Source organism: Eutrigla gurnardus, assembly GCF_963514095.1.
Source record: "Eutrigla gurnardus genome assembly, chromosome: 21".
NCBI lineage: Eukaryota > Metazoa > Chordata > Actinopteri > Perciformes > Triglidae > Eutrigla > Eutrigla gurnardus.
Window position 1 is genome coordinate 12775420 of NC_139932.1, and position 12789 is coordinate 12788208.

Below are 12789 nucleotides of genomic sequence, written 5' to 3' on the forward strand. Positions count from 1 at the left end.
GTAGAAGTGCTTTGTAAAATGTTTTTTGGGATAAAATATTTAAACTGTGAATAATGATACACATTACACAGTTTTTTTTCTACCCAGTACATTATGCATGGGGTGGATCATATTTTTGTCATCATAACAATGAAAAAAGGTCTATTAAGCAAATACCTCGACTCAGAGACTTGAGTTGCTCTTACAGCGTCTGTGAATGCTACTTGTGATGTAATAGGAGTTGACATATTCCCCTCTCTCAGCCAAGCTCAAGTTCAGTGACGCCTGGAAAATAACATCAAACTGCTCTGCGATCTCCCCGAGGTATGCACGGCTGTGAAGATCTGCTCTGAAGAAAATGATTGGTGTCAAGGCAAATCTGCAAGGTATAATTGAAGCTATTTTACAACTGTTTTAACTTCCTGGCATCCTGTTGGGGAATACAGAAATGGTTTTCACACCAGTCGTTCAACTTTGTCGTTGACATTTTGGTCAAATGTTGTAATTTTTAAAATCCATTCGGATAAATGTCCTTAATTGTGAAACCGGGCTAAGTGCACATTATTAAGCCAGGTCATCGTCATGACGACCACAAAGCATCGGCTCAGGTGAGAATTTGTGGCTCCCTGCCTTGAAACTGTTTTCCTTCAGAGCACCAAACTTTTCATAGATTCTCATAATCAGAGAAGCCCAAGGGCACCACCTTAATTAAAATGTCCACTCTCTCTCCCACTCTCTATATCTCTCTCCCTCTTGCTCTCTCTCAAATTTGAATAAAAGCTTCATTCTTTAGTTACACAAATGCATATTAGCCACATTAGCCTTGGTTTTAAACGGCCGTGGTCTTAATGACACCACAAGATAAATGAATGAAAAAAGAAATTGACTTAGTTATGCATGTGAATACTGGGAGAATACACACACACACACACACATACACGTCTATGCACTTAATGACACCACAAGATAAATGAATGAAAAAATAAATTTACTTAGTTATGCATGTGAATACTGGGAGAATACACACACACACACACACATACACGTCTATGCAGCACGATGGCAGATATGACTGTATTCAGCAGATATAAGTCATTTCTGTATTTTCACCCAGCAGGAGACAGACTTGATCGTTCACAGCTTGATTCATTACACTTTTTGGTATTTTGGAAATATCATACCACTATAATAATATATCAACGATCACATCTGAAGCAGTGGAGTGAACTAAATACCGAGCAGGCTGAGTCTTTGCATGCGTAACGTTTTCTTAAAAAAAAAAAAAAACTATTATTATTGTCAATGTGGCATGGAACTATTCACATCGATATCATAAAAGACTCTTCTTTGAGTTCCCTCACACACGCAGAAACAAATCCCTGCAGATGCTTTAACCCACGTCCCCTCTTGGGCATGTAAACATAAACACACATAGTAAGCATGACCCCCACACACGCACTCGATAGCCAGCTCAGCGACACACCCGACGGGTGCGGCGTGACATGACCGATCACTGGGACAGCGGTGAGACGCCTTTTGGCGCTTTCTGAATGGCGCCCCTGAAAAAAGGAGAGTGGAGGAGAGCCATTTAAGTCATTAGATGAAATGCCTGGACGCAGAGGAAGGGGCTTGTATTGCAAAGAAATTGTGGCCCCACAATGACCGATTCTTCGGGGGCATCCATTTTTCAGACTCAAACAGCGTTACAATAATGGGTCGGGGCTTTTAAAGGCGCAACCCATCTGATGGCTAAAATGTTTTTCTCTATTTTGAACAATTCTCCAACCGTATGGGAGGAAAGAAAAAAGTGATTTAAGAGGTGGGCAAAGATAGAGAGCCCGACAATACACGTGTCCATGTGCTTGCAAATGGATACACACAAAATGCATCATGTCACACAAAAAAGCACAGACACATAAATCATAAGTTTGCGTTTTCAAGTTAAACCAAAGCATCGCAACAAAGTGCTCATGGGAAAGACAGCTGCTAAGCATCGTGGGGCATCGTTTGTGCATTTTTACAGAAAGGGGAAGTCGACAAAGCAAAGTCCTCTGCTGTTCTTTTCAACTGAGACTCTGAGCGTCCCGGGTGCATAGCAGAGAGGAGGGAACCACGTAGGCACATTGATTGCTGTGAAATACAAAAGACACACCAGACTTTCATCAGCAGCTGCTGCTGCTTCACCTTCTGGACCGGAGCTTGAAACGCTTGCAAACGTCTGTAAAGTTGTGGCACGGCGTTAAGATCAATAGTAGCTGAATATCACAAGAAGGTCACTATTTAATGTTTCTATGGTCACGGATATATGCACACGCACAAAAGCCCATTTCATTTTTTTTTGTATTTCTTTTTTTTTACTTGCGGATTGGCTTCACTTCAGCTTTAATAAAGCAGCCCTGCCTTAGCCTCCCTGCCTGTTATGACCATCGCGAGGCAATTTTAACAGTCAACCGCCATTATGTTGAGTCTCACATCAATTTACATAAAAGGCCAAACATTAAACTTCTTCTTTGTTGTCACGATAACCGTTACCCACAGTAATCGAGAGGAATTTGAATTGGCAAACTACAACAGATTGCTCATTTTTTGTGGTGAATACATACAATTCCCCAAGATGAGAGGACATAATAATGTTGAGCAAAAAAAGGTCACTTTCATTGTAGTAGAAGTAGGAAGCATCTACTTTTTGCTAAGATAAAATAGAGTATAATGATGTTTACATATTATATAAGTGCTAATATATAATAAGAGTGTTTACAGTAACGTCATTAAATATGAGTCAGCGCTCCAAATATGATATAATGCCATTCGTAAGATAAGCAATACTTTTAAAAAACTGTAGATATTGGCCCTAAAAAAAGCCCACACTGGGTTTGAATGAGTCCATAATTAAGTTTGGGATGTATCAAAGGTCTTTAACAAAGAAAAGGTCCATTTGCTTCCCTGATGAATGACAGCCATCATGCTTTTATTCTCGTGTCTCGGTGACAGAACTGTTTCACACTCAGGAAGGTTTCCTCCTGCTCTAGACCTGTCCGGGCATTTTTGATTTCTATTTCTCTTGCAGAGGCCGTGGCCATGTCAACCGATTCTGGCACTAAATACAACTCTTTCGTCGAAATCATACAGCAAAAAGCTCGCGAGTAACAAAAGAAAATGTATTTTGCCGAGCTGGAAATCTGCTGGACATGTATGAAGTCCCTGCAGGAGAAGAGCTTTTTCTATCTCACATTTCAGTCAATCAATCAATGCTGGACTTCAAAAGCCAACTCTTTCCTTTGCTACAATGTATCCTTTAGTATCTATGGTGCTTTGAACTGAATCAATCACATGACTTAATCCCCTGAAATCATATCCTGTAGACAATTCAGACCATGGGGCCTTATTTGAACCATCTATAGCGCATTCAGGCCGTGCCCATCTCTACTGTTGCGACTTATTCTGCACACAATCCATGTAAGTTGCAGGGGGCAGAGAGGTTGTATTTAGTCTCCTCCTCTAATAGGTGCATTGTGCCCGTGGCATGAATTAAAACAAAGCAGATTTACCTCCCGAGCCCTTTAAAGGCCAGCTGTGCCTGCACCTTGGGCATTGTTACTTAAATGGCGGATTCTGCAAATTGGAGTGACTGGATTTCTGCCGAGGCCACGGATCTGCTTGTACACAAAGTGAAAGCACAAAAGCAGAGCGTGTACTGGAGCGCTCTCCCAATCCTCCCTACCATCAACAGCTCCAATTTGACCACCGATGGGCAAATGCAACCTATTAAACTGGTGTAATAAGTGATAAGAGCGTAGCGAGCATACGTGGACACATTTTCCTATCTGAATAACAGCCTTTTAAAGGCTGGGAATATACAGCACCATTGACTTTTGAGCATGTTTTTGTTGGTCAATGGCAAAACTCCTTTCTGTTGCCTGAAGATAGCAACGTGCCAACAATGTGCCTGACAAAGGCACACAGATGGGCATAAGTTTATTTGCTACTTACACAAAACATGGCTGCTGGGCGTGAACACGACAGCTGCATCGGTCTTAAATGAATAATGACAGTTGTGTAAGATAGTTTAACTGTCTCTCTTACCTTCTCGGGGCTAGCTTAAGGGGCCATAGATGCATTTGTTTAGTCGTTAAGAAACAAAGAAGCAACTGAAAAGCGAAATTTATGCACTCATATGACATGATTTCATATTTACTTTCCCTCTCTCCCTTAATTCTCTCCTTTTCTGGGGTATTTAATCAAGTTCCTCCCTTACAATAGACGTCCTATCCCCAAGACAAATTGGTTTAATATCTTATTTCACCACACATTTAAGTCAGTCACTCACTTTCTCATCCGACTCACTTGTGTGCGCCAACTCAACTTCACTTCCATTCGCTTTGTTCATTGTAAAGGTGAGATAAGTTGGGAAGCAGTTTTATTTGACAGTACTGTCAATGAGTTCCACTTCTTCGTCTTCTCTTTTAAACAGAGCTACGTTTTGGAGTTTTAAAGTTAAAAGTCTGTATGTTTATCATTATATCGTCCCATTTCTATGCCCAAAGCTTTTCCTCAAGATGTTTGAAGAGTTCTGAAAGGCCAGACTGGGATTTCATAAGGTTCAGGCACATTTATCCCCTCTTTCAGACAACCACTGAGCATTGAACTTAAACGGACTATCTGGTAATGAGTGGCTTTCAGAGAGAACTCATCTGAGCCAACCTGATCATTTTGAACGTTGTCAATTTTGTCAAAAATAGCAGTTTCTTTTTCTGGTTTGGAGGAAAGGTTGGTAAAAATTTGACAAGCGTCTTCCAAAAACAACGTATCTATAAAGGCTAAAAATAGGAGTATAGGGAGAAGTCACACCAGAGGAGGAGACAAAGACCCAAAAAAGTGTAAGATTTCTCCCTGCATTATATCAAATACTTATTGATATTTTAAACTCTAGCTGGAATTTCATCTAGGGCAAGACAGAAGGCCCCCAGTCACTTATTAAACAGGAAAAACCACTAGTTTTACAAAACAATGAGTCATCAAGGCTAACATAGTAGCAGACAAAAATCTCAAAAGAGACTGGTGTATAAATATGTCTGTCTCTTGCTATCCTCCCCCGTACTCCTCTCCTCCGCTCTTCAATTCCTTCAAACTGTGAGGAGAAAGTTCAGGTCAGCACCAGTGACATCAGCAAATTAACAGACAGCGGGCTAGGACAAATCCGTGACAAGACCCCGTGCGTATTGCACTCCCAAGCACAATAGAGGACACGATCGTGTGTCAGCTTCATTTCCTCTATCAAGGCTCTCTCTCTCTGGCAAAGCACACCCTGAAAAGCAATTACATTCATCAGGGAAGCATAAGCGTGATTTGAAATTAATTCCTATTGTCAAGCAAATGGCAGGGAAAGGATCTTTTTTTTTCTTTCCGGATAGAGACACAGAGTTCACACACACACTTAAAGAAATCAGTCATATTGTGAGGGAGTCCCTCCCCCACCCCCTCCTCTTTATCCTCTCTGTCATCCATTCGTATTATCGCCTTGGTGAAAAAGCACCATCATATCCCGTCTGGGTCACACTGGAAAACTGAAGTTTGTCGCTATCAACCACCGAATCCAAGGTGTTGGTAAGATGCAGCTATTTATATCATCTATCAAGAGAGATGAGTCATCCCAGCAGATGACACCCAATGGTGTCATCCACACCTGAGTTAATTTTGTAGGTTATAGTTTCCGTGCACCTTGGGGTGCGATTACTTCATTCCAAAAATAATTATTTGATGCAATACGTTGAAAATGTCCGTCACGTCGGATTCCATCTGTTGTACCTGTCTGCCGCACCTAATTGGCACCCGTCACTTCTTTTGTCGTGCAGTGCAGCATTTGTTTTCTTACCTACTGCTTTCTGACTTGTTGCTAGATTTACGCTGCTCTCTGCATATTAAAAGATAATCTGTCAGGGGACAACGAGAGCCATGCCAAAAAATAAATAAAAAGAAAGTGTCAGAGAGAATGTTATAACTCAGAAAAATGACATAAATGTCAAAGAAATCACAAATTGTAGGCAGAGTCTTGTAACATCAATCCTTCACTGCACTCCTGCATAGAAAGTCAAAGTGACACATACTAAGATTCAAAAAGGGACTTTTTTGGGGGGTTTTATGGCGTCTTGCTTAGAATCTTAGATGTTAAAGCCTGCAAATATTACCTGAGAGTCATTTGTGTGTGTTGTGAGGATAAAGGAACCATTCTCAAGCTATAAAGAGCTACAAACGGGGAGGAGTTCTCTCATTTTCATCCGCTTTCAGGGAGCATTAAGCAACAACCAGAGCTCCAAACAAGAGGCACGTCAGAATAAAGGACGCATGGTTTCTAGCGTATATTTGCGTTGCAAGAAATCCTTTCAACGTGTAATCTTTTACCCCACCTTTCTCTACCCGGTGATCCTCCTCATCTGAAAACCACACAGTTCCCTTCCTTTGCTTCTCTTCACTGGAATTAGGCAGCGTATCTTCTCCCGAGCCATACACCAGATGCTAACGCCATGCAGGCTGCACAGTGCTGCAGCTATTAACAGCTGTAAGTCGGTTTCGACAGCTGCTCCTATAGGTGTTAGCCACAGACTCGACACCCCTTGTACCTCGTAATCTTGTCAACACGCGACTTTAGAGTCGTGTAGATAATCTGCCCCTGAGCGACAGATGTCCCCTTGTGATAGTGGAAGAGAAGGGCAAGGGATTATGGTGTTATCTCCTGTTCCTCTATTAGTCACATACCGGTTTTAGCTTTCTTTGGGAGAAAAGCGCATCGTCGGATGGATGGGGTTTGACAGGGAGATGACACGCACGGGACAAATATGTAGCACTGTGCAGACGGATCCAATTTCGGGAATCGGTTAAAATGCCTTCCTTTTCTTTGTGTAGAAAGTGTGATGATCAAGCTGTACCTGCCCATTCCGGTCATCGACATGTGCTTCTGCATGTAAATAAGACTCTTAGCATTCCTTATTCATGAACATCTCCACATGAATATAAAGAAGGAGACATCAAGAGTGGTCGTTATATATGTGCTGTTTCTGAAAGCATATAGCAATGTGTTCTGTGCATGTAAACACAAAGGGAAGTTCTACTTTCAACACACGGTTTCTTTTAGAACAATTTATCCATTTTAACTCTACATCAGTAATCACAGTCACAAAACTGGAAAAGTGCCTGCGTCGGCGCCAGCCAGCTGTATCTCCAACAGGCATGCAAACATCTGTAAGAACCAGGATCCGTATCACTGGTGAGTCTATTTAAGGTAATAGCTTCCCCTGGCACAGGCCATCTGACAGAGCTAATTACGATAAAGTCTCGGCTGGGAGGTTTTTCATGCTGCCTGAGAAACCTTAAACACAGAGAAACAGGCTGGGTTGTTGTTTTCTTTTTTGGGTACTGTTTTTCTTTCTTTGTGTTCCCTCTCAAATCACTCTTCCGTTCGTTAAGCACTCTTAACTCCCAAACGGAGGCCGCTCCTCATTAAGTGGATGGAAGCATTTCTCCTCCACCTCCTCCTCCTCCTCAGCACGACAGCGTAGGAAGCACATGATTGACAGGTGAGACATTTCTGGCGTTGGCGGCCCTCCCAGGTGTCCCATCTCCTCACCGCGGTGTGTTTCCACGAGCACACGTACGTGCACAGAGGACCGCAAGGAACGACGGGGCAAACGTGTACACAACCACACACAGTCACGGGGGGATTGATCCTGGCATCCCACAAGACAACATTAGGAACTGTGACATGATGGAGCACTAAAAATATAATAGACAGAGGGTCTGGGACAAATATAAATATGTTTATATAAAAATAAACTTATCCATTATTCTCTATTTAGGATGGATTCTGTAGCAGTGTACATGCCAATGTTCCTGAATATGTGACGTCTTGGTGTGTGTGTGAAATTAAAGGAAACTATATTAGTTTTCCTCTCTAATTTATCCTGGTTGTTTTGATCCTTTATTGGAAGTACTTTTTACTTCTTTCCATTCTGTTTAGCTCCTCATTTTAATACAGAGAAGATCTGGTAAATGGCTAAGCCATCCACTAGAGCTAAGCCTTAATATTTTGATATTAAAACAGAATGACAAATCAGGTTTAAAGAATATAATATAGCATTATTTAGTAGATGAATATGCATTCCCCTTAAAATGAGTGTCCTGGTTTAATTGATCTCTAAAATGTAACTTTAAGTAAATTAACTTGCTTGTACTAATAAGCAAATTACTTCTGATTTACAGTTAAAACATATTCTCAATTTTCAAGAGAAATGTTTAAATATTGATAACATCAAAGTTAATTATCAACTTCTGAAAGAAACAATGACAATCGCTTTAGTAAACAAACTATCATAAGGTGAAATAATGGGTGCACACAGCTCCAATGCAGGATATGGAAGTCCCCTCTTAGATAGGTGGACGTCGCTGAAGGATCCAAGTCCCCTCTTTGTCTTTTCTTTAAAAAAATTAACACATTTGCAGTTATTTTATGGTAAAAGACCTTAAAAGAAGCTATACTATTCTATTTTTGTTTCTTCAAAATGACCAGAAACAGGAGTCCCCTCTTAGATGGTGGAGCCCGAGAGTGCTCTGTTCACCTGAATGTGTGTGTGTGTGTGTGTTTATTGACTATCATGGAGAAAGTTTGCATTTGCAGCAGTAGAACCTGGAAGCTCGTGCACAAACACACACACACACACACACACACACAAACACACACACACACACACACACATTGTACAAACTCTAAAATTGAAATATTATTTTCTGTAAAAAAACAATTTCTTATTCTGCAGTTTCAGTAAATCCTATTATCCGTGAGATAAAGAAGTAAACAAATAAATAAATAAATAAAATAAAATAAAAGAATGATTTAATTTGATTTTTCCTGTTGAGCCAAATTGGGTAAAAGTTATATTTGAATAAATGAATAAATTCAATCCAAAAACAATCTTCCTCTAAACTCTAGATTATACCCAAGGTTTAGGAAGTGGAGCGCAGTTACACCGTAAATCTGCGTGGAGGAACACAATTCTATTATAGAGTCAGAAGCAACACAAGCATTTAAACTCGCCCACAGGTCGTTGTGAGGACTCACATTCTTGCTGCGCTGTCGGGAAAGTAATAACTTGGTCTCACCTCACGGATTGTTTATATGTATGCACTCGTTTCTATAAGGTTTGTGGAAGAATAGAAGGTCAAAACACAAGGAGATAAGTTCACAGAAAAAATAAAGTACTTTTCAGCTGATGTCCGCTATCTCCGTCACTAAAATGAGACCAGCTGGTCTGCTTAAAGGTCAGTACACCTTTTAGTAGTCTGTAACTTCCACTTTCATCAGCAGGAGATAGGTAACTATAGCCTAAACTTAGCAAACAGGAAGTTAAATAAAATCATGTGACTATAAGCTGCTTGTGTAGTTGAAAAAAACAGTCCTACAAAATGATCCCCACCACTAGTAGTCAGCATCTTTAGCCAAAGTAATATGGAGACTCCTTTGGACAACAATGAAATAAGCATAAGATAATCTGCTGTAAAACAAGCAGGATGAAGTTAAATTTGTGTGCGACTTTTATCGGTGTACGTGAAGTTCACGACTTTCAGTACTTCATTTTGTTTTATGGCACCAAACCGTAGGCTCGATCGGCCTGTCTATCTTTTAATTATGCTGATTAAATCCCGAAACTGCCGAGGAAAGAGTACAAGATGTCATCATTAATTTCATTTTACGGTTCCAAGCGTCATAAAATGGTAATCTCCATCAACCTCGAAGGAGACTCCCGCCCACGGAGAAACCTTAATGAATAACTCAGATGATGTGTTGCTATTAGTATCTCAGTTTGTGACTCGGCGATGCTTGGCAACGACCAACAGATCGGGGCCCCTCTGACCGACTCTGACATCTGGTCTGGATGCCATGGTGACCGCATCCACCGAGCCAATCATCCCTGCATTTATTTCTTGCAACACACACTCAGACACACTTATTTCAAGTGGGAAGAGGTGTGATTTTGCAAAGAGAGCAGTTTTCTTTTTTTCTTTTTCAGCCACCCACTGTTTTGTCTTTCACTGGCCACACTGGCAGCAGTCTGAGATTGGTAATTGAATTAGTGGGCTGGAGACAACGTGGATTTTTGCTTCTGTTGGATAGCACAACCTGCAGACTGCCTACGGCACGGTTTACAGTGGGAATGAGTAAATGCTGTATGTAACAAATCCAAATATACTGATCGGAGAAAAAAAAAAAAAACTTTTTATGAATGAGAAGACAGGGATTTTAGGTTTTCTGCTTTGTTGAACAAAAAAAGGTCATTAGTTTGACTTTTACCTAACGAGGTCCCATGGAACAATGCCTAATCAGGTCAACTTTAAAAAGTCTATTCTCTAAGCATCAGTTATGGAAATGTGCTTGATAAATTGTAATACGAGCTTTCATTTTTGGATTAACAACGCTAATGTTTTTTTATTGTCTATTATTAATAGCACACTCAGGGGGGAAAAAGCTGGTGTTGAGGTCATTTTAAGTGGTTAAGTTGTACCCTTGAAATAAAAAAATTAAAAATTAAAAAACCCAAATTAACTTTAAGTAGAGTGCAAATGTTTCCGGTTGACTGCACCCTCCAAACACAAGGTCAAATTTACTCCTAAAAATGGTGAACTTGGGTAGGACTCTTCAAATTGGGCTCGCCCGTTTATGGCATGTCTCACTCTGGTTTTAAGTGCAAACGCACACTTTTGAATCTAAAATTGTGAGGAATAGTTAAGAAGTAGTTACCTTCATAAATTGTGTTTTTATAGTCATACTTTTATATCCGTAGTCTTGAGTAGCAGTGAGTTATGCCGTGATATCAATCAGCCTGCTCGGGACCCGCGGTCAGTGTGCTGTCTAACACCCGCGGAGAGCTGTGCTGCACGCACACACACGCACACACACACACACACACACACACACACACATATATATATAGTCCTCCACATATGTGCTCTGTCACTTTTTGTCAGGCTGTTTCAACGCTAATTAATCACATCCATCCTGTACACAAACCAGCTGTATCACTCACTGACTCGAGTGACAACGGAGGTCAAAACATCCACCATCTGGTAAAACACTGCACGGCTCTGTGACAGATTTACATGTGTGCTGACAAACAACAGTCAAAGGACACGCCCCCCCCCCCCGGATTCCTCGATGGTTATCCATTCCATCACGTCTGTCAGACCTTTTCTTACCGGTGTCCTCTGGAATCAGCTGCTTGACAGAAAACTGTACTTACTACAAGTGCTACAAATGATCCGCGATGTGGCTTTCTACACTCACAAAAACATGCATGATGATCTATTGATGCTACGGTTTATCAAACTTCTGGTACCAAATAGTGATTCTTTAACCAAGAAACTCAAACAGTGAAATCAAAATAACGGTTCGGATTAGTTTTCTCCAGCAATCTTTTTTCATCTTTGGGATAAAAATGGATTTCTGGAAAGAGAAACCAAGAAGTGCCAAAAAGCTCCTCTCAGCTGTACAAATGATGCCCACATGACAATAAGATGGGTGTGATTGCTCAATTGACATGTTGTCTACAGAAGAACTATCTCCATTGTTCGCCAGCAGCTTGTTTGTCTGGAAGTATCTGGCATGATACAAGTTCCCTGAGGCTTAGGGTCATGAAACACGCTTCGAATCTTCACCTGAGCACTTCCACTAAATAAGCAGGTAGGAGTGTTTTTACTCAAGGGCAATTGGGATTTCGGCTGTTGAAAAATACACATAATGCATCAGCAGCAGAGATTGGAGCTGTGATTTGAAGTTTACAGAACAAGACTTTTCCCTTTCTCAGTTGCTGTCTTGTCCGTACGTCAAACCCCTCATCGAGGGAGCCTTTTCATGGCATCCAGACGAGACGGTGAATGTGCTGATTTCACGAGAACATGCTCAGAGACACGTACACCTTTTTTTTCATCTGACACCTGTGTTGTAGGGCACGCCATCCTCGCATAAATGCTGCGATTTGTCCTTTCACTTTGCCTTCGGCGCTATTGATTGTTCCTCTCCAGCAAGAATGGATTCAATGATGCAGTTGACTTGTTTCTTTCTTGGCTCTCATGTTTTTTTGGGTGGACATCTGGCGGGGTTGTTGCAGAAGTACGGAGAGCGGAATGCTGTCCACTTCTTTTTTTTCTAATCTTCATCTCTTTCTCTCATCGTCTCCCTTCTCTCTGGCAGATTTCTCCCATCAACGTCTTGTCAGTGGAGGACAAAGGCAGAAGTGACCTCGGAGCATTAAATGGAAATAAGAACAAACTGTGCTAAAAATCAAACTTTTCTGCTAGATACAACCAAGGGATGAAGGAGATGATAAAAAAGAAATACTAGAGAAGAGAAAGGAACAAACACACTGTTCTGTCAGAGCATGCTATCATTCACCAAAGCACTGAACACAAAGACCGGAGGCTGATGGGAGTGTCGCAACGTATAAGACAAAATCAGTCTTAGATAATAAAAGTCCAAGTGATTATAAATAATCCTGAGAAAGGACATACATATTGGTACCAGATTTGATGGGAATCCATCCAACAGTTGCTCTAAAACACAAATATCAACTTCACGCTGACATTGCAGGAAAAGTCAGAGGATCACCGAAGTCAATATGATTCATTCTCTGGGGACTATGAATGTCTGTGCACATGTCCAATGGCAATCCATTCAACAGTTGTTTATGGATTTCCGTCTGGATCGAAGTAGGTGCAAGCAATAGGTTGCAGATATCCGGCAGGTATGTCTGCAAAGACCACTGCTGT